General features: G+C 43.3%; 1 protein-coding gene and 1 pseudogene across 4 annotated transcripts in view; one reads left to right on the forward strand and one right to left on the reverse strand.

The window, feature by feature from the left end:
• AHCYL2 (adenosylhomocysteinase like 2) overlaps positions 1-20747 on the reverse strand; it is a 93427-nt gene that overhangs the window by 40574 nt on the left and 32106 nt on the right. The gene's annotated exons all lie outside the window — the stretch shown is intronic.
• On the forward strand, positions 2261-19532 carry LOC309378665 (solute carrier family 2, facilitated glucose transporter member 11 pseudogene; annotated as a pseudogene). 3 transcript variants are annotated; one of them, XR_014173330.1, is made up of 2 exons: positions 2261-4530; positions 19465-19532. The product of XR_014173330.1 is annotated as a solute carrier family 2, facilitated glucose transporter member 11 pseudogene (transcript). The 3 variants fall into 3 exon arrangements; XR_014173331.1 differs by lacking the exon at positions 19465-19532 and adding an exon at positions 17763-17784 and having other exon boundaries at positions 2261-4047; XR_014173332.1 differs by lacking the exon at positions 19465-19532 and adding an exon at positions 14103-15015 and having other exon boundaries at positions 2261-4047.

A 20747-nucleotide genomic window follows, 5' to 3' on the forward strand; every position in this document is an offset into this window, starting at 1 on the left:
AGACAATGACAATAACCCACCAACAGCATACAAATCAATATGGCTAACCTGATCCAAAACACCCACCCACCCCACTCACACACGAAAACAAAGACCACCACAGCCAATCACAAATGAACAACCGCACTCTAGGCCAACCCCAATCTCTCTCACCACCAAAGGAACACAAATGAACAGCAGAGAACCGGCACAAGCAACGCTGACACCAAACCCTACATACATTAAGCAAAATAGAAACTTCGCCACCCGACCCCACCCCTACCCATCTTCCCCCCTTCCCCCCCCCCCACTAATGTCTCAATAAATGAAACTAATCTGTAAAAATGTTACATGGGAAAAATATGAGAGACATTACACATACTTCTGTAAAACAAGAAAATCTTTAATAATAATTAAAAAAAACTATTACCAAAAAAAAGTACTTTCCAATAAAAGACCGCATCACCTGTGATAGTGCCTGGATGTCGGCTTCAGTCCAGGGACTGAACCCGGTGGTGTCATAGGAACGTCGAAAGCTACCTTATTATCAGTCTGTCCCTTGGTCCATCTAGCTCAGTATGGTCCACACAGACTGGCAGCAGCTCTCATGGAGTCTTTCCCAGTCATATTGTGAGATGCTGAGGCCTGAACCTGGGACGTTCTGCTTGCAAAGCAGGTGCTCTACCTTTATGCTACTGTCCTTCCTCACTACAGCCCTAGCCTGCACAACGAAACATGTGAATGACACCAGGTTGAGGAAGTCTGCACAATGGTGTACTCAGAATACTTCTGGCGCAGGTGCAGAACTCTGCATGCGCCACAGCCTACAGCCAAACCACCATGAACACGCTCAATCTCATAACCTGTGCAAGGCAAAGAGCGCAAAAAACCCCACAAAACTCTTATTCCAAAAAAAAAAAGAAAAAGTGGTGCAGACTTTTCTTCTTGAGGCTGCTAACTAATGACTCTGCCAAATTTGGAGCCAAGGATGCTTGAGAAATTCACCAGAGAAAGACCCTCAAGTTGTGATCTGCAAATAAGAACCAAGCATTTTTTAAAAAATAAAAAATCCTGCATGGGGGAAGCCTGATCTTCAACTCACAGCTATCATGCACAGGGAAGAATCTATGGCACACAGCTGCTTAGGAAAAGAGTGAGATATGGAGGAGTCAGGTTCAAATCATCTTTCAGTCAGTTCTCTCAGCCTCCATTCTCCATCTCTAAAAATAGATCTGTTACCCACTGGACTAGATAGGTCCAAGGTTAAATACAGCAAGACCGTGAACTAAGAATTTTGCACACAAAGTACTACTTAACAGAGACAGGTGATTGGTGGTCTGCAGGAGGCACCAAAAAACCCCCACAGCTATTCTGACACACGGGGCCCCAATGAAGTCACAGAAGAAGAAAAAAGCCAACTATTTCAACTGTTCAGAAAAGCAACAATGAATCCATGTGTATACTGGATACACTTCATGGTATTATCTCAGGTGCATCCTGGTAAGGCAAAAAGCCACCTGTCTTCTGAGGGAGCAAACCTTGCAGGAACCATGTTCGGTTTCCCAGTTGCCTTCACCTCAAGTCAATGACTCTAAAGTCAATTAACTCTAAAAGGTAAAGGACCCCTGACAGTTAAGTCCAGTTGCAAACGACTCTGGGGTTGCAGCGCTCATCTCGCTCATCTCACAGGCCGAGGAAGCTAACGTTTGTCCGCAGACAGTTTTTCCAGGTCATGCGGCCAGCATGACTAAGCCGCTTATGGCGAAACCAGAGCAGTGCCGGAAACACCGTTTACCTTCCCACTGGAGTGGTACCTATTTATCTACTTGCACTTTGACGTGCTTTCAAACTGCTAGGTTGGCAGGAGCAGGGACCGAGCAATGGGAGCTCACCCCGTCGCGGGGATTCGAACCACCGACCTTCCGATCGGCAAGCCCTAGGCTCAGTGGTTTAGACCACAGCGCCACCCGCGTCTTAACTCTAGAGGGTGCCAAATTGGTGTACTAAATTAGATTCAAACAAACTGCAAACACGAAACAGTTTTGTAACATTTTAAATACTAACAAAAAATCATTTTAGTAATGGCATTTGTGGACTGCACTCCACCTCAACTGATGGATGCCATCCTAGGTTACAAGTATATATACTTGCAAGGGCGAGAAAATATAAACAGTAAGGTCGGGGGGGGGGGACATAGGAAATACAGACATAATTACGTTATTAAAAGTGGCCATTCTCCCCTCCCCTTTTTTTAAATAGGTGGTTGTAACAAAGTGCCATACTATGGGAGTGCAGAAAAAAGCATCTAGTGCTCTCATGGCGTGATGTATAAGGGACCTATATCAGAATATACAGGGATGGGCTGAGCTAAGCAGATTTTGGGTGGCATATTTTGCTAGGGTGAAGTTTACCCACTAAAGTCAGCAAAAGTTCATGTACAGCAAACAGTACAAAGTCACGTTTAATTTTGGCTGCCCGCAGCAAATGATTCTCTGTCCCTGAGCAACAAGGCTCAGTGAAAGGAAACTGGGCAGCTATCGTGAAGGGAAAGTTCCCACTGAACCCTATTAACATCCGTAAGACAGAAAGATGGCCAGCCTTTGCTCAAACCTGGTTTTGTATCGAAAAATGTTTCTGATGGCCATTGTTCTGGGCTTGGGCGGAACCTTCCATTTCGGTTTCCAAATCTCTATGATCAATTTTACTTCACCGTTCATCAAGAAGTTCATCAACGATACCTGGCTGGAGAGATACAACGCCCCCATTAATGACCAGACCCTCATGCCCCTATGGTCATTCACTGTGTCTATCTTCAGCATTGGAGGACTGACGGGAACCTGCCTCTCAGGGTATCTGTCTGCAAAATGTGGAAAAAAGAACTGCATGATATTTAACAGCCTCTTCATGTTAGGAGCTGCAGTGATCATGGGAACCAGCCGAATAGCAAAGTCCTTCGAAATGATTCTCCTTGGACGACTCCTGTATGGTTTTAATGCAGGTTTGGGCATCTGTATCCAAGGTCAGTACCTAGCAGAAATTTCTCCTAAGCACCTCCGCGGCTTGACCAATGTCACTATTGCAGTTCTAGCAAACCTGGGGAAATTTCTTGGCCAATTGATGGGACTCCGCGAACTTTTAGGAACAGAGTCCCTGTGGCCTCTCCTGTTGGCCAGCAGCGGAGTCCTAGCGCTGCTGTTGCTCATCACAGTCCCGTTCTTCCCTGAATCTCCGTCGTATCTTTTAATCCAGAAGGGAGATATGGAAGGCTGCTTGAAATCTCTGAAGCAGCTCTGGGGTGAAGGGGACCACAGAGCAGACGTGAACGATCTGTTGAAGGAGCAGGCAGCCACAAAAGAAGCAAAAATTATGAGCGTGCTGGAACTCTTCAGAGATCGCTCCATGCGATGCCAGATATACCTGCTGATCATAGTGGCAGGTACACTACCAGTCAGTGGAGTCAGTGCCATCTACTTCTACTCTTTTGACGTGTTCCGTACAGCCGGGTTTAGTGAAGAACTCAGCCCCTACGTCACTCTAGGGATCGGGGCCTGTGAGCTCTGCTCAACCATTGTGTGCTGCTTCATCATTGAGCGTGCAGGCAGACGGAAACTGATGCTGTGGGGATACGGTCTCATGATAGTGGCCTTGGCACTCCTCACAACTGCTCTCTCCCTGCAAGACAGAACCTTCTGGATACCATATTGCAATGTTGCTCTCATCTTCCTCTACATCGTTCTCTGTGGCGTGGGGCCTTCAGGAACAACGTTCCCCGTCATAGCAGAACTCTTCACACAGTCATCCAGACCAGCTGCATTGGTCATTGGCACAACACTGCACTGGGTGGAATTGTACTTGATTGGGATGCTGTTCCCTTATTTAGTGAGTCATCTGGGCAACTTCTGCTTTCTTGTTTTCATGGGCATCATGACAATCTCATGGGTTATCCTCTTCCGGTTCCTTCCAGAGACACAAGGCAGGTCGTTCATGGACATCCAGATGGAATTCAATCATTTAAAAATGGGAAAGAATCCGCCTGAAGATGTTGAAAACTGTACAAAACTCTAGAAGGTCAGAAGGATGGGGCCTGCTGCTCTAACAGAATGGAATGTAGCAACTGGGGTGGATAGCAGAATTCAACAGGTCCATTATTTCCAAAGACTCTGCTGAAATCAGGGTTTCATTGAAGAATAATGTGGTATAGCCCTCTTCAGAATGTAAATTCAAAAGCATGTAGGGCAATTTCAGTCTTGAATACACACACACACACACACACACACACACACACACTATTAAACCTCATACTTATTCCCTTTTAAAGGCTGATACAGGGAGAAAACCCTAGATTTATTCTGTGAGTAAAATGAAAGATGGCCATTGCTGGTTCTGCAAAGAAAATGGGGGGCACTGGCACCATATTTGAAAGAAATGTCTCAAAACAGAAAGCATTTGGAGCATTGTGACTGAAGTGAGCAATGAATCTTTTCAGCTTCAAGTAATAATGAACTCATTAACATACTTACTTATGTGAGGTATATCAAATCAAATACAGTGGTACCTCGCAAGACGAAATTAATTCGTTCTGCGAGTTTCTTCGTCTTGCGAAGCACGGATTCCCTGGGTATTAACGGTTTTAAGAAAAAGGAAACAAACTCGCAAGACGTTTTCGTCTTGCGAAGCAAGCCCATAGGGAAATTCGTCTTGCGAAGCAACTAAAAAACCGAAAAACTCTTTCGTCTTGCGAGTTTTTCGTCTTGCGAGGCATTCGTCTTGCGAGGTACCACTGTATAGATAACGTATATATCTCAGGATTTTCTTTTAAACATGTTATGCTATGAAACAGTCTAGGAATTGGTTAATAAATAAATAAAGATACCATGGATGCTATATGCTAAACACCAGGAAGACCACAGAGTTGATTAGGAAAATATGGAGCCGGTTGGGAGATAGTAAAACTGACAAATGAAACTGCAGGAAGAATATAAGGATTACTTCAGCTGGGAGCAACTGTTAACTTGGGGCCAGTTTACCTGCAAGATCGTGCCCGTTTGACCACTTCAATCTGTGGAACTAGCCCTGTTACAGCTGCCACATAATGCTCATTCCGTATAGGTAGGAAATTGATCTTCTAGTGTAACTTTGGAACTGTCTGCCTATTGACATCAGGCAGCCACCTTTGCTGCATACTTTTCGGCACCTGCTTAAAACCTTTTCGCTTAGGCAAGCTTATCCAGACATGTAAAGATGCTGACATGTTTCAGTCTTTTTAAGTGTTAATTTTAATTATCTTTAAATGTTTTTTAATTGTTTGCAACGGTTTTTTATTGATCATGTTAGGGTTCCAAGGGGTTACTCAAGAGCAAGCAGGCAAATGCCTCCCTGCTCGGCTGTGAAGCTTTGCTTTTGATGCCAAAATAAACTTTATCTGTGCAGAGCGCCACTCTCCCGTGGCTGGCTCATTCTCTGGCAGAATCCGTGAGTGGGCGGTCCTTAAACCTTCCCCAGCAAAGCAGTTTCTTGATGCCCAGTTTGCGCCTCCCCTCCCGGCGTGAAAGCTTACTGCGCAAGGAGGGCGTGGGTAATGGAGGACCTCTCTCCTCCCCGCTTTGCCCAGGCAAGGTGTCCTGGCACTGCCTCGCCTCCTCCAAGCCCTGGAGCTCCTCTCCACTGGAGGCATGGTTACACTCCTCCGCTGAGGAGGAGCTGCTTCCCATGAACTTTGGGGGCTCTCTGTAATCCATCCGGCTTTACCCCTCTCCCCCACTGAGCTGATGGCAGTTCCCTGCCAGATCATTTTAATATTTCTTGTAAAACGCCAAGAGGATCAAACCATATATAAATTTTGTTAAATAAAATAAATTTCCAGATCCCTCAAAGAAACAACAAGGCGTCTCACAAAGAGGAGAAAAGAATGGCTCACACAAAATGGAAAGCTATCCTCCTTTTGGCCTTTCTCGTCAACATCCTTGCTGAGGCAGAGAAGCTGGTCCCCAATAGTTTAAACAGCTGTCTCAAGCCATACAATTGATGAAGGTTCAATTTCCATGTCAGAATTCTACGTTGTACAGGATTTGGAGGTTATTTTAGGCCTCTTGTCTCAGTTACTCATAACAAAGCGACTCCACTGAGGTTCAAGTTGTATTATGAAGGGAGGTTGGTATACCAAAAGAAAGAGAGAGAGACGAAGGAAGCAGCTTTTGGAATTAGTCAAGCAAACAGCAAATGGAAAGTTGCAGGGGCTGACCCCCAATTGTAATCCGGTTATTCAGGCTTGCTTGTAACTAGAAACCTTGAATGTGGCTCATTTTTTGCAAGATTACAGCTTGTCGAACAACCAAGAGATTGAGGATCTGTGTCCAAGACAAAGTCCACACTGGCCACGACTCAAGCACTCCAATACACTAATACCAAAGCACCCACTGAGGGTTTGTACCATAGCTGTAATTCATCATTTAAGAAGTGGGGCCTGCATGAAAATATCAGTGTGTTCCCCATTCAGATGGGATGGCCTTCCCTCACCAGTGTTCCTTCCTGAATACTTTTTGAAGATTTTCTATTACAGGCATCCCCAACCTGCGGCCCTCCAGATGTTTCGGCCTACAACTCCCATGATCCCTAGCTAACAGGACCAGTGGTCAGGGATGATGGGAATTGTAGTCCAAAACATCTGGAGGGCCGAAGGTTGGGGGTGCCTGTTCTATTACTTGAGGTTTCTCCCAAACCAGATGATACTTCCTGCTCTTGTGCATAGTTTTTGGCTATATGAGGCCCTAGAGGGTGATCTTAGCATCTTAATTTTATTTGTGATTAGTAAACAAAGCAAAAAAAAAGTCCATCATGCTAATGCCCCCCACCCAGCACACCATTAGTATTTGACCTGAAATATTTGAGGAGAAAAAATAAAAAACATTTAGTGTGGTTTAAATGTTATATTATGTAGAATTTTGTACTAGAATACAGGTAAAAATTTGAAGAGGATAGTATGTGCTTTCCTTACATTATTAAAATAAATTTGGCATCCATTTGTTAGTACTTATGGAACAGAACATTTTCTACAGGTAACAAAGCTCTGCCTCACATCACAGCCTCCCAATGCCACAATTTCTTTTTAAAAAAACATCAGGTTTTGATTCTTTCTAATTTGATCCTCCTTCAGGGTTGGGCATTTGACCTTTCAAAAAAGGGCTGGTCAACTTACTAACTGATCAAACATAGTCAAATATTAGTCAAGTATTTTATAGCATTTTGGAACCAAAGACATATACTTTTATTCAACGCTATACAAGAGTAATTTTAATTGATTTTATCCACTATGATTTTTATCATGATTATGTAATATATATGATATGATATGATATAAAAGGTCTACTGCATAATGCCAACTAGATAAAGTAATTGATTGCCTGTAACCATGAAATAATGAAAGTGGCTTACAACTGTAACAAATTATAAAATCAATGTTAAGCAAAGTTCCTCTTTTTGCCTGGAGAAACCTGCTGATCTATGATTCTCCTCATATCAATGGCCTTCTGGAGGAGAGGTTCCTTAGAGATTCTGCACAGGGGTCTGGTTAAAGATCAAAATATACACACCTTTCCAATGGACCTCAAATGTGCTATAGCACCTCACACTAATGGCCAATCAGTATCAACACCTCTAATAGTTATAATTTTATTATTTAATAAAATTAAATAATTGGGTTTTCCCAGCCACTCTGGGTGGCTCACAGCACATATAAAAACATAGTAAAATGTCAAACATTAAAAACTTCCTGAAACAGAAATGCCTTCAGATGTCTTCGGAAAGTTGTGTGGTTCTTTATCTCCTTGACATGTGATGGGAGGGCATTCCACCGGGGGGGGGGGGGGGCGGACGCTAATGGAAGCAATTCTGCTTAAGGAAATACAAGAGCACCATGTGTGACAACTCAGTCACACATGCAGATCTTTGCTGGATGCTGCAAGCCTTGAGCAAGGAAAGACTGCACCTGAACCAGTTTACTCTGGCACGAATGTTCACAGGCAGCCTGCCACTTCAGAAGGATACAGGCTGGACAAAAGGCATCAACAAGGCAAATATTTCTTTAAAAAAAGCAAACCCGCATGTTGTAGCACAGTTAGCATCAGATATTAATTACATAACTAGGTCTTGCAGAGTGAAACACACACACCTCTCAGCAGCGACAGGATCTTCCCCCAGACTCCTCCATTGCCATCTATTATGCACCTCGTTCCAAAGTCCAGCCATTGATTTGTTCATTAACAGACCTCAATGGTGCTTTTAGTGATTCTGCAATGTGTACCGTTTCAAAGGAGAACTCCCCACTTCCTGGAACTCTCTCACCGCCAAAGTAAGTTCACAATCAAGAAGAAAACCTCAAGCGATTTGAGCACAGCCAAGGCTAGGTAATGCTAATCAGCAACTTTTCATTCCAGACAACAAATGTCCTGGAAAATGAAGTCGTACAAGGGTAGAAGCTCTCAGAAACCTTAGCTTATACAGACTGCACAGACAGAACCGTTTCCTCTTTGATAATATCTCCTCTATCTTGGGTGCCCTCGTTCTGTCCCCACCGAGGTATTGTTTGCAGTGCTGGAAGGCAAGGGCTAGTGGGCTTCAGTCGGAGATTGGCGCCCAGAACTTCTGGCTCTCAGAACTGCGCTGTGCATTAAGGAGCGGGCTGGGGGGGGGAACCTGCCAACTGTCTAAGATCTCTTCGTTAGTCAGAAAAGAAAAGCCAGATGACGGGCAGCAACTTAAAAAGGAATGCCTTGCTTACAGGCAAGATGCTTATCAGCTGTCCTACTTTCTCAAATGAAACCAGAAGTGTGCCTCTGGATGCTTATGGGTTAACACCTGAGATGGAGACCGAGGCACACAGACGCAGTTTGCAGAGGCAGACTTGGCTCTGCTGCTGACACACATACCTTCTCTCTTGCAGAGAACAGCTGGCTTTCAGAAAATGGGGGTTAGGGAAATTTAGAGGAAACATCATGGGACGAGGGTGGCGCTGTGGGTTAAACCACCGAGCCTAGGACTTGCCGATCAGAAGGTTGGCGGTTCGAATCCCCACGACGGGTGAGCTCCCGTTGCTCGGTCCCTGCTCCTGCCAACCTAGCAGTTCGAAAGCACGTCAAAGTGCAAGTAGATAAATAGGTACCACTGCAGCGGGAAGGTGCACATGACCTGGAAGCTGTACGCCGGCTCCCTCGGCCAATAAAGCGAGATGAGCGCCGCAACCCCAGAGTCGGCCACGACTGGACCTAATGGTCAGGGGTCCTTTATATCACACTGCAAACCTGCAATGCTTAAAGTTTCAGCCAAAAGGTCTAAAGATCACTTCTACTTTCAAAGAGGTGGCTGCTTGTGCCAAACTCTCATACCTTAACTAGAGGTGCGATGCCAAGGCCTTTGCTAAATCCTCAGAGTGTTTAAGATTCCAGCCTGCAGCTAGAATGTCACATGAGTTAAAACCTCAGGAGGATTAACACAAACAACTTAACTCTTCACTGTTCTTAAGTTCAGCCTCATTTCCTCTCACACAGGGCAGATTTGTGCATCTATTCCACTGCACAGACCATTGCTGATCTCACTGATCGGCCACATTGATTACCAAGCAGCTGGCAAGAATCCACTTGAAGGCGATTGGATGGGCAGAACCAAGAAAGTGGTGGGGTGGATGCGAGAGAAACAAGATGATGCAGGGTATGGTCTGAGGACACATGAGACAGCCACATTGCAGAACAGGTCAGAGTCCGCTCAGTACCTGATGGCTGAATCCCATGATCAAAGGAAGATGGGATATAAATATATGAAACACACAAACCAAAATGTCAGGTAACTGAAATTGGTCCAAATTTGCACTGATCCATAGTAACAACTCCATTACTTAATTCCTTAATGTCTGACTATCGTTCAAAAGCATGCACATCTCTTAGGCTTGGAGCAGCAATTAACTGTTGACCTAATTTGATTGCAAATACTCCATGAAATCATTATGGTAATGATGCCCAAAGAATTAGGCTGATGCCTACCTTAGCACACTTGCATTTAAAAATGTGGCTTATTTTTGAACAACTGCTGTTACTTCAGTTTATTCCTGTTTTAGTTTCATTTTAAAAAAAACTGTAGACCAACTTTAGTGTTCCAGAAATATAAGCCAAGGAGAACAAAATTTTTGACATTAATAGAAACTTGTCTAACATCATTAATGCTGCAATATTTCATTACCATCTTTAAAAAGCTAACAATTTTTTAAATGAATATTTATGAGCATTTTCTATAACAAAACAAAAACAAAAATAAACAAAAAATAACAAACATACAAAAATACAAAACTTAAAAACAATTAAAAACACATAAAATTTCAATTTCTTATTCTCTTTTAACTTATTTCTCAGACCTCCTCACACCTTCCCTTCTTGTATTCCAATTCAAATTATTAGCTCAGCAAATCCTTATTACTTATTTCTCAACTTTAACTTAATAATTTATTTTAACATATTATTATTTTACTTTTTCTCTTTCATCCATTTCCTCAATTTATTTTTGCTAACCTTATTTTCATTTAATTTAGTTCATTTTAAAAAACCAATTTTGCCTTATCCAAACTTAAACATCCATACTTATACATCAATACTCATTCTTAAAACATTTTTTCTAAAGTCGACCAAAATTCCCTTCCACGAATTTCCCTATTTTCGTACAAATAACAAAACAAAATAAAAACAGAACAAATTATAATTATGTACCCTTTGGATTCCCAAACTCCACCCCCCCTAACCATTACAAAGCAATTACATTAATCAGTTTTTGTAATTAACATAAATATGAAGTAAAGAGCAAAAATGCTTGACCATTACTTATTAGTACTTGACCAATTAACCAAATTTATTTTGGTTAGAGCAGATCTTCAGCTGTGCTATGGCAGAACAATGCAAAAGGAACCAAGTTTAAAACAAAAATAACCACAGCAGACTGTATTTGAATTGCTGGTATCACAGAATTTCTGGAAATTTAGAGGATGTTAAGTGTGTGACGTACCAGATTTGAGGCTTCAGTAGTTTTCAACCTACAACGGCTGTTGACCCATCTGAGTGCAATTCAGAGCCCTGGTTCTTTGACTCAACACATCAAGGCCCATCTTCTCCAACACAAGCCTGCCTGCGGACTGAGATCGTTGAGAGCCATTCTCTGGATGTTCCAACCTCTGATGTTAGCTGGATGGCACAGGGGAGGGACTTTTCTCAGGTGGGGTGCCCCCATCTTTGAAAAGCTCTCCCCGAGTAGTCTTTTCAGTGACAGGCAAATAACCTTACATTTTTAAAAGTCTGAGAATGTAATCTGATTTTATTTTATTCTGCCATTGTGATGCTCTTGTTTTATGGCCTCTGCTGTTTGAATATGTTTGATTCATTATTTTGATAAGCTATATTTCTGCTTCATTTGTTCTAATAGTTATTCATAAAGATAATGCTACTGAAGGGAAGGATATAACTTTCTAAAAGCTTTTTTTTTTTTATAGCTAGCTAACCATACCTTCCCTTCTGCACATAATACTGTAAATCTAATAGTACTCTTATTTTTCTTTCCTATAAATGGTCTTGCAGTTGACTTTGATTGGGATTAAAGTTTAACCTTTAAATCATGATACACATTGTCACTGGCTCTGGTGTAAGATTAAAAGCAGAGTTCACAGCTCTGTTCCTAGCATGAACCAAGACTTCAGCAAAACTGCAACCTTTGCCCTATGTCTCTAACACTAAATTCAGACAGAGCAGCGAGTGACTCCAACAATGGTGACTTCCCCCAGCCAAAAGATCCAAAGTCACAGTGAAACTCAGAAATCTTACAAACCTGACTACTGTAGAAACCTGTTAACTGCAAAGAAGGCCTTATGTCTACACTATTAACACACCTCATGTATTTTCCTAGAGATATACAAAAGGTAAAATGAGATGGATTAAGAGATACTCAATAAAGGCACTCCGTACAAAACTAAACAAGCTTTTAGCCTTTGATAAATTGGGTTAAATTGGTATTGACTGATTTGATTTCAATTTCAATGCATCTACTCTGAGTATAACAACATAGCTGGATACCACTAATCAATTTTTTCTTGATTTCCTAATGTGCTTTCAAATATGCATCAGTGAAGACAGCCATATCGCTTACAGGCAATAACTCAAAGGTAAACTTCCAGAGCCCAATAAATGCATTGTGTCTTAGATTTTAGGTCGCATTCCCTCTTCACCACAGCTAGGTGTACTACAGGATCTGCTCTTATGATGGATGGGTTTGTACTTCTGCTATAGCAGCTGAATACTAAGCAGTATTTAAAGAATCAATGGTAGTAATTCTGAGCACCCCAGGACAGAGCTTAGCTGTGTAGATCACCCTTCCTCAAGCTGGTATGTTCCAGATGTTTTGGCCTACAATTCCCATCAGCCCCAGCCAGTTCCATACTAGGTTATGGAAGGCTATGTATGGAATCCTTATCAAATAAAGCTCTATGTTTCTTACCCTTATCCCACACTCAGAAGATGTACAGGATAGCCATCTGGAACTATCTTTGGAGAAAGAAGTGAGTGCACGTGGAATAATTGCAAGAAAGGCTTAACACGGAAGTAAAGTTATTATACAGAAATCAGATCAGATTCGAGTACCCCAGGAAAAAATTATCAGGCATGAGCAATCTTTTGCTTTCAGAGAAATGGTTCTTTATGACAGTATTGAAAGAAGCCACTTGCCCACTGACAGAGTAAGGCATTGTGTATCGTGCAAAGCAACTATGATACCCACACCAACCACGTAAAGCTGTCCTGTGGTTCAAACAGTAGACACAAGCAGGTAAATTGGTAGAATCATTTGCAAATCCCAATGCCAACCTAAAAACCTGCAATTCTTCAAATAGAAAACCCAAATCGCACTCTGCTCCTAATTGCCACTGGACCCAATCCACCAGGATGCTCTCCTTTGCAAGCCTCATGGAAAGGAACAGGAGGATCACACGGGAACAGAATAATGCTCATGCAAAGTTGCTTATTTGTGGTGGATTGCGCTGTTTGGGCCAGATCAACCCATTCCCCGATTCCATCACCTTTAACGGTACCCAAAGATTTGTTGCCCAAGGTGACTGCCTCGTTTTTCTACTTCCAGTATGTGAATCATTATGGTGTCCTTATCACACACAAGGTGCTGATGTACTTTAAACTACTCTGCTGTTAATTATCTGTTACAATTGTTTTCAAACTGTTTTTATTTTAATATTTACTGTAAACTGCTTAGAGGTTTTACTACAATCAAGTAAAAATTTTGCTAAATAAATAAAGAAATCAGAAATTCCACTTTTTATCCAAGTAAAACTGAGAAGGAACTCTTGGGGTAGAAATGCTCCATTCTACAGGTAGTCGTAACACTTGCTCATTTATAACATACCGTACTTTTTGCTCTATAAGACTCACTTTTTCCCTCCTAAAAAGTAAGGGGAAATGTGTGTGTGTGTTATGGAGCGAATGCAGGCTGCGCAGCTATCCCAAAAGCCAGAACAGCAAGAGGGATTGCTGTTTTCACTGCGCAGCGATCCCTCTTGCTGTTCTGGCATCTGAGATTCAGAATATATTTTTTCTTGTTTTCCTCCTCCAAAAACTAGGTGCGTCTTGTGGTCTGGTGTGTCTTATAGAGCGAAAAATACGGTGGTTTGGGCTGTTAGACCCTGTCAAGAACAAGAGCACACCTCGGATCTGGCAGAACTCTAGCCAAAGACAAGCCCATCCAGCATGGTATGGCTCCAATCAAGACAGTTCTGCTTGGTACAGAGAGCTGAACAGCAGTTCACTCACCATCCAGTCTGGCATATGGAATGCTGAGGCACCTGCATGGTTGTCCCACTTCTCCATCACAGGCTTGGATTTGCAGCTGCCACAGGTAGGGGACTTTGATTTGGTTCTACGAGGCTCCCGGTTGTGCGAAAGGTTATGCAATAATCTGCAAGTGCTGCAACTCCTTCCCAAGACAGTGCTGTCTCTTGTCAAGCAGTCAACAGAACATCTGGTTCCTCAAGAAATTGGATTTTGCCACAAGTCCTGGTCAGGCAAAGAACTCTAAATCCTGTCTCTCATGTTTAGGCTTTCCAGCAGACGCTTCCAAGACGCCACTCTCAGCGCCGACTCTTAGGTCAGACTGTGAGACAGGCAGCCTCAGTGTTGTGTGAATGCGGCCATCTATCACCTGCCTATGTATATCCAGCAGATGACGTCACCCAGACAGCCGATAGCGGGGATCAATAAAGCTCAAGGAGGCCCTCTTTTACATGCGCTGCAAAATAAACGTCTTCTCACATGTAGCTTTGGTACTTGATAGCATTAAAAGTTCATGGAACTGAAGCAAAAGGGCCCAGTAGGATTTCCAGCTGCCAAGCAAGTGCACCTGGCAAAAGACCAGCGAGGCAGCATTTAAAATTAACTTCTGAAAGCTTTGACTTTTGGGAGAACTGCAAGGCTATTGTTCTCAGCAATTATTTGCACAGCCATCCGCTTGCCTGCAACTCCCTCTGTTGGACAGTGGAAGGGCATGCAAAATCATGCACGCAAACACACACTTATCCAAAGAGGTCACAAAGTGAGTGTGCCCAGGAACAGACTGGGGGATCTGCATCTGTTAGCCTTCTGCTGTTCCCCAAGAATCACAAACACTGCAGAACACCTCTTCCCAGGCTTCCCAAGTCAACACTGTGTAAGATTAACAGCACAAGTCTTAGTCCCAGTCATGTAAGTGCTCCTCACCAAAAGAGAAGTCGTCCTGTAAGGCTTTCAGAGCACCCAAAAGCAGAGTGCAATGAAATGTACACATTGTCAGCATTAAGTGGACAGGAGTAAATTTCCTTAAGTGGCACTTGGGCTTAAACTTGAGTTTGCAACAAACAGCTTTAACTCACATATTATTTCAGTTGCAGATTAATTTCCATTTCAGTTTTGACAGGTTTATTACTTTTATTAGCAACCATTTCCAAACCTTACGGTGCAAGTTTCACTTTTAAAAATCTAAGCACTCAGCTCGCAAGGCCATGCATTACACTTGTCTCTGGCATTAAAATATGGAAGATTTGATTAAAGAGGAAGGGTGCATGCATGAGCCTGACATCACACAGACTGTGGAGGTGTAGTGTTAAGCCCCCAGGACACACACACCCAACAGCAGTTTGGACAAACCAATATTTTTATAATTGCTTGTCAAAACTGTAGTCAAAGATTAGGTCCCGCACCTTTTAAAAACCACTTTGAGCTCTGGTGAAGGAAAGAAGAGACAGAAATGCTTCACATACATAAAGCAGCAAATTTGCTTCCTCAACTCATTTTATTCTCATGTACATGATAGCAAGTCCTGTCTAAAATGTACTATCTTATTTGTCAACTAAAACAAGGGACGAAGGCCAGAAATATTATCTGTGCTCAATTCGGGTAGGAAAATGTCACCATTAATTCTGCCTGTCTGACACGAGCCACATGACCCTTAGATGAAAATAACTATCCAGCCATCACTTCTTGAAAACTATCGGAATGTTCTCTGCTTCCTATGGCCCATATTATAAGACTCCTGAAAAAGTAGATCCTGAAAGTCATTGGGTGGCAAAGTTTCACCATAAAACAAAACATTCACTGAAGAACCTTAAAAACACAGCAGGCTTGCAAAGCTCTCGGCGATCCAGAAAAAGGTCACCTGGTAAAAAACAGGAGGATCAGGCCCTGTCTTAAGCTGGGCGGGTGTTAAGGCAGAAGTTGTAGGAAGGAGGGGCAAGATTTCTTTCAGAAATGGAAAATAGATAAAAATTACCCTGACAACTGCAGCCAATGCCCTCTGGTGTGGGCTGGTAGGGGAATCAGAGCAGCTCCAAGAGTCTGTATCAGATGCTGAAGGTCAAAGTTCATTTGAGTGTAATCTTGATGTAAGCCCTTGATGACTACAGTCCCACTTCAACAGATGCACAGTGAGATTCTCAGCTGTCAGGTGTACAGGGATGCCTTTCTGGGGTCAGAGTGAGGTCGGAGTGGGAAAGAAGTGCAAAGAACAACTGACAGTGATAATTATGTAATACAGACGCTGCTAATTAGGTTTCAAATAGCCCATACTGGTCAAGAGGGGAGTTACAAAAGAGGATTTGATTTATTGGGTCTTTAGGCACTGTAATGCTCAGCGTTGACACTAGAGGGAGATGTGAATCCAAAAACCACCTTGCAGGCTCAAATCCAGATGACTGAAAAAAATTAAGAATGGAAGTGGAAGAGGGCAAAGCGATAGAACATAAATCAACACCTCTTGGTGAGAACTTAGAACAGCCAGCAATTGCTGAGATGGATCGCTACAAGTTTTATTAGTTTTAGTGTGCTTAATCAGTCTGAGTCAAGGCTTTTATGAGCATAGCTGTGGTCAGGAAGAGATTTATCGCAAGCAGGTATGCCTTAATGAGAGCTGAGAACAAATATTAAGAGAAGTTCAAAGCATGGGAGGCACATGGCAAGTGAGGCCCCACATTAAGTAGCCAGTGCTGTCCAAGATTCAGAATACACCAGTTTAAAATCTCACAGGTGTCACTGGCCTCTTGCGCAAATTTCTGCACGTTTTTAATCTTTCTCACGAGTGAACTGAAATTATTCCCACAAAGGAGCCCAAATTGAGGTGGCAAGGCTGGAATAGGAAGTATCTGTAATTGGGATGCCACATTCCTGCAGGCTCCTGTTTAAAGTAGACCTGTCTTACAAAACAACAATAACACCCACATGAATTCTCACTTCCATTTTCTCTGTGTTTTGCTCCTCAGGTATGAAGAACTTCCCATCCAACCCTCAGAGGTTCAGTTCCCATCTATAAAAAGTGACCACGGATGCAGGTGGCGCTGCGGTCTAAACCACTGAGCCTCTTGGGCTTGCTTTTCGGAAGGTTGGTGGTTCGAATCCCCACAACAGGGTGAGCTCCCGTTGCTCTGTCCCAGCTCCTGCCAACCTAGCAGTTCAAAAGCATGCCAGTGCAAGTAGATAAATAGGTACCGCTGCGGCGGGAAGGTAAACAGTGTTTCTGTGAGCTCTGGCAATTGTCACGGTCCTCCGTGCGCCAGTAGCGGTTTAGTCCTGCTGGCCACATGACCCCGAAAACTGCCTGTGGACAAACGCTGGACCCCTCGGCCTGAAAGCGAGATGAGGGCCGCAACCCCATAGTCGCCTTTGACTGGACGTAACCGTCCAGGGGTCCTTTACCTTTTTTAATAATAAAAAGTGACCCATTTCATTTTTAATAATAAAAAGTGACCCATTTCAAAACACTGCAAGGACAAGTGAGACAGTGGAACAGGGAAGGATGAAAACTCTTCATCCAAGGACAGCATTCACTTCCAGGGACTAAAGGCAAAAGTGAACACTGCAACAAATGTGAGTTTTACCTTTCTACGGTGTGCTAGTTTCTACCTACACTCACACACCCCTGTCTCTCTCTAGCCTCCATCCAGGGAAGCAGGAAACATTATTGCACTAGAGCGTTCCTTCAGCAGGGAAGCGGCAGGGAATATCAAACAATACTCTTGGAATTGTCACGCCAGATTGAAAGATGATCAGGAGGGGCAGTCAAGTACTTAGAGTGTGTAACTGGCATACACGAAGCCTTCTTCAGGCGTGACTCATTAAAGCTCTTACTCATGCCTTTTTCTCATATAAAAGCCCAAGCCACCCCCGTGCCATATGTTTGATCAAGCTGACAACCTTTTGCCATTTCTACTCCGTTTTTCCCCCAACGGCTAGGAGTTCAGCAATCAAGAGGGACTTCAGCATCCTGCACAGCTCATTGCGCCTCTCTCCACGGCATGACTAGCAATTTAGTTAAGCAAATGAAGGAAGCCGGCTATTTGAATGAAGGATGATGGTGAGCAGCAGTCTGGCGCCTTGCACACCAGATGGGATCCAAAGCGGCAAACTTACCATGTAGAAAATCCTACTCTTGTAAGGAGGATTCTTGCAGATAAGTGTCGCTCCCGAACAGGTGACGCCGCTTTTCAGCGAGAGGACTATTTCTGCATAACTAAACCGGGGATGTTCCATGCATCCCTAAAGGGAAAGCGTTTGCCTAGATTATGCTGAAAGGAAAAGCAGCTTGCAGGATTAGGGCTGTCTGTAACCACATCTTGTTCCGAAAGACCTTGCCAGTGAGAAACTGGAGAAGGCCAGGTCAACGCGCTGGAGTTGCCCCACATTACAAAACTGGGCAGCTTAAGAGGGCAAAGTTCATCAGGACACTCGTCCAACTTACCTTTGATAATGAGTTTCTAATTTTATGAGGCAAGTGGTCAAGTTTGAAAGACTAACCAAGTGCGGCTGGAATGGAGTACAATCAGAGCAACCAGCCCACTATCTCCACTCCCCCCACCAAAGGGGGGGGTGAATCAAATGCAAAGAAACAGTAGAGGAAAGCCTTAGTTGGCAACCTACCATCAGTAAACTATTTTCTTATCTTTAGTACTATGTGATGGTTTTGTACTTGTTTTTCACTGGAGACAGCTGACAGGGACACATTACTTCTGGTTTCATTCCAATTAGCGCCCCCTTCCCTTCTGGGTGGAGGATCATCAGAAATATCAGCATTATTCAAATCATGAGTTTAGGAATATAGGAAGCTGCCTTATACAGAACCAGTCCATTAGTCCACTGAGTTCAGTATTGTCTACACTGACTGGAAGATCTCCAGAGATCTCTTTCACACCAGAGTCTCTCCCAGCCCTAGGTGGAGATGACATCAGAGACTGGACCTGAGAAGCAGGTGTTCTATCCACAGAGATCCCTCCCCCAATATCCATAGCTTAAAACAGCCTTTATTTTAGAATACAGAAAGGGAACCTTAAGGGGCATCTGCAAAGCATCTCTTAAAGGGAATCACATGATGTTGACATACGAGAGGAGTTTGCATCTGGTCTTTCCACACAATCCAGACAGATAGAACACCCATACAAGCCATGCCATCTATTTGAGTAAAAGGTGTTCTAGAATTAAAGAGGAGCGTTCTGCACACTTCTAATTTATTGCCAACAGACTGAACTGGGAAAGCAGATAACCCGGGGGAAGTACCCTTATAGCTCCTTATGAACATGCTACATTAGACAATTGGTCCCTACCCAGCCTAGATTAGACTCCTCTTATTGTGATCTCAATTCCATCCCAGCCCTGCTGCTATGAGCCTTTGATTTTGGAAGCCTGTGTCCCTCCAGATTGCTGTTCAATTCCAACTCCCATTAGCACCAGCCAGCATGGCCAGTTTGTCTGGCATGATGGGAATTATGAAACCAACACCATGTGAAGGATCACAAGCTCGCCATGCCTTCTGTCAGTAAAAATGCCAGGAATTGAATGTGAGAACTTGTACATGCAAAGCACATGCTCTAACACTGTGTGTGCAAATCTTCCAGCAGCAACATTTTAAACACTGTATTTTATATGAAGGAAATATACACAGTATTTTTCGCTGTATAAGACGCACCAGACCACAAGACGCACCTAGTTTTTGGAGGAGGAAAACAAGAAAAAAACTTCTGAATCTCAGAAGCCAGAACAGCAAGAGGGATCGCTGCGCAGTGAAAGCAGCAATCCCTCTTGCTGTTCTGGCTTCTGGGATAGCTGCGCAGCCTGCATTCGCTCCATAAGACGCACACACATTTCCCCTTACTTTTTTAGGAGTGAAAAAGTGAGTCTTATAGAGCAAAAATTACGGTATATTGAATCTATTCATCAGCACCAGGCCTCTGCCATCAAAGGAAACCCACTGAGTCTTGTGTTGCTGGTGAGTGATTTACTTTATTTTTCCGTCTATAAGAAACCCCCATGTATAAGACGCCCCCTATTTGGGGGGACTAAGATTTAAGAAAATGGGGGAGCTGTATCCGTGCATAAGACGCCCCCTAACTTTGGCATTATTTTTTAGGGGGGAAACCTAGTCTTACACGCTGAAAAATACGGTATTTATGTATGATAATATCTAGGCCAACCTTCACTGCAAAGATTCCAGGACAGTTTAAGAGAGATGTTGAGAGTGGAGGGGCTCTGTGGGTCCTCTCTAAGTACCCAACGCTATTTTTCTAGAGTCATTAAACAGCCCTGAACAAACCACATATCCTTCCCCACTGTATCAACTGTATCCTTTAGAAATGGACCGTCTAAAGAACGCTCTAGCCTTGTGCATGCAAAATCCTCAGAGTTCATGGTAAACAAAATCTCTGAAAATATTACAAGGTGATGTCGAGAGGCCATAATCAAAATTGTCAGTCTTGACAAGGAGGAGGGAGGCTGAGGGTGGGGGGATAAATAAAGAGTGAGCAGGCAGTAGGAAGGAAGCAAAAATACAACAGTTGTAACATGTCACAAAGCTCTTTTTGGTTCAAGAATACCAAGCTCAGACACGCAAAAACAGCTCCGCAAGCAAAATTTGTCGAAGCCTGACTCACAGAGGGGAAGGGGTGGAGGGGGGGGTCATTCAAGAACACACTGGGTAATAACCTCAAGGAGATGAATATAGCAGTGGGGATTTGCATGAGGTACTGAGCAGGCACTGTTGATTAGGTAACAGAGGGAATATAAACTGGTATGATTGCTCACACGTTGCTCTCATGCAAATAGTCAGATTAGCACCAATAAAGGAGAGTTTATCACCATGCTTATGTGTTAAGATGAGAAGAGGGCCCTCTTGGCTGTGCAATTGGGGTCTTTTTACTATTCTTAGCACTGTGAGCTTAACCGGGTTTA

Source organism: Podarcis melisellensis (assembly GCF_964234715.1).
Source record: "Podarcis melisellensis genome assembly, chromosome: 10".
NCBI lineage: Eukaryota > Metazoa > Chordata > Lepidosauria > Squamata > Lacertidae > Podarcis > Podarcis melisellensis.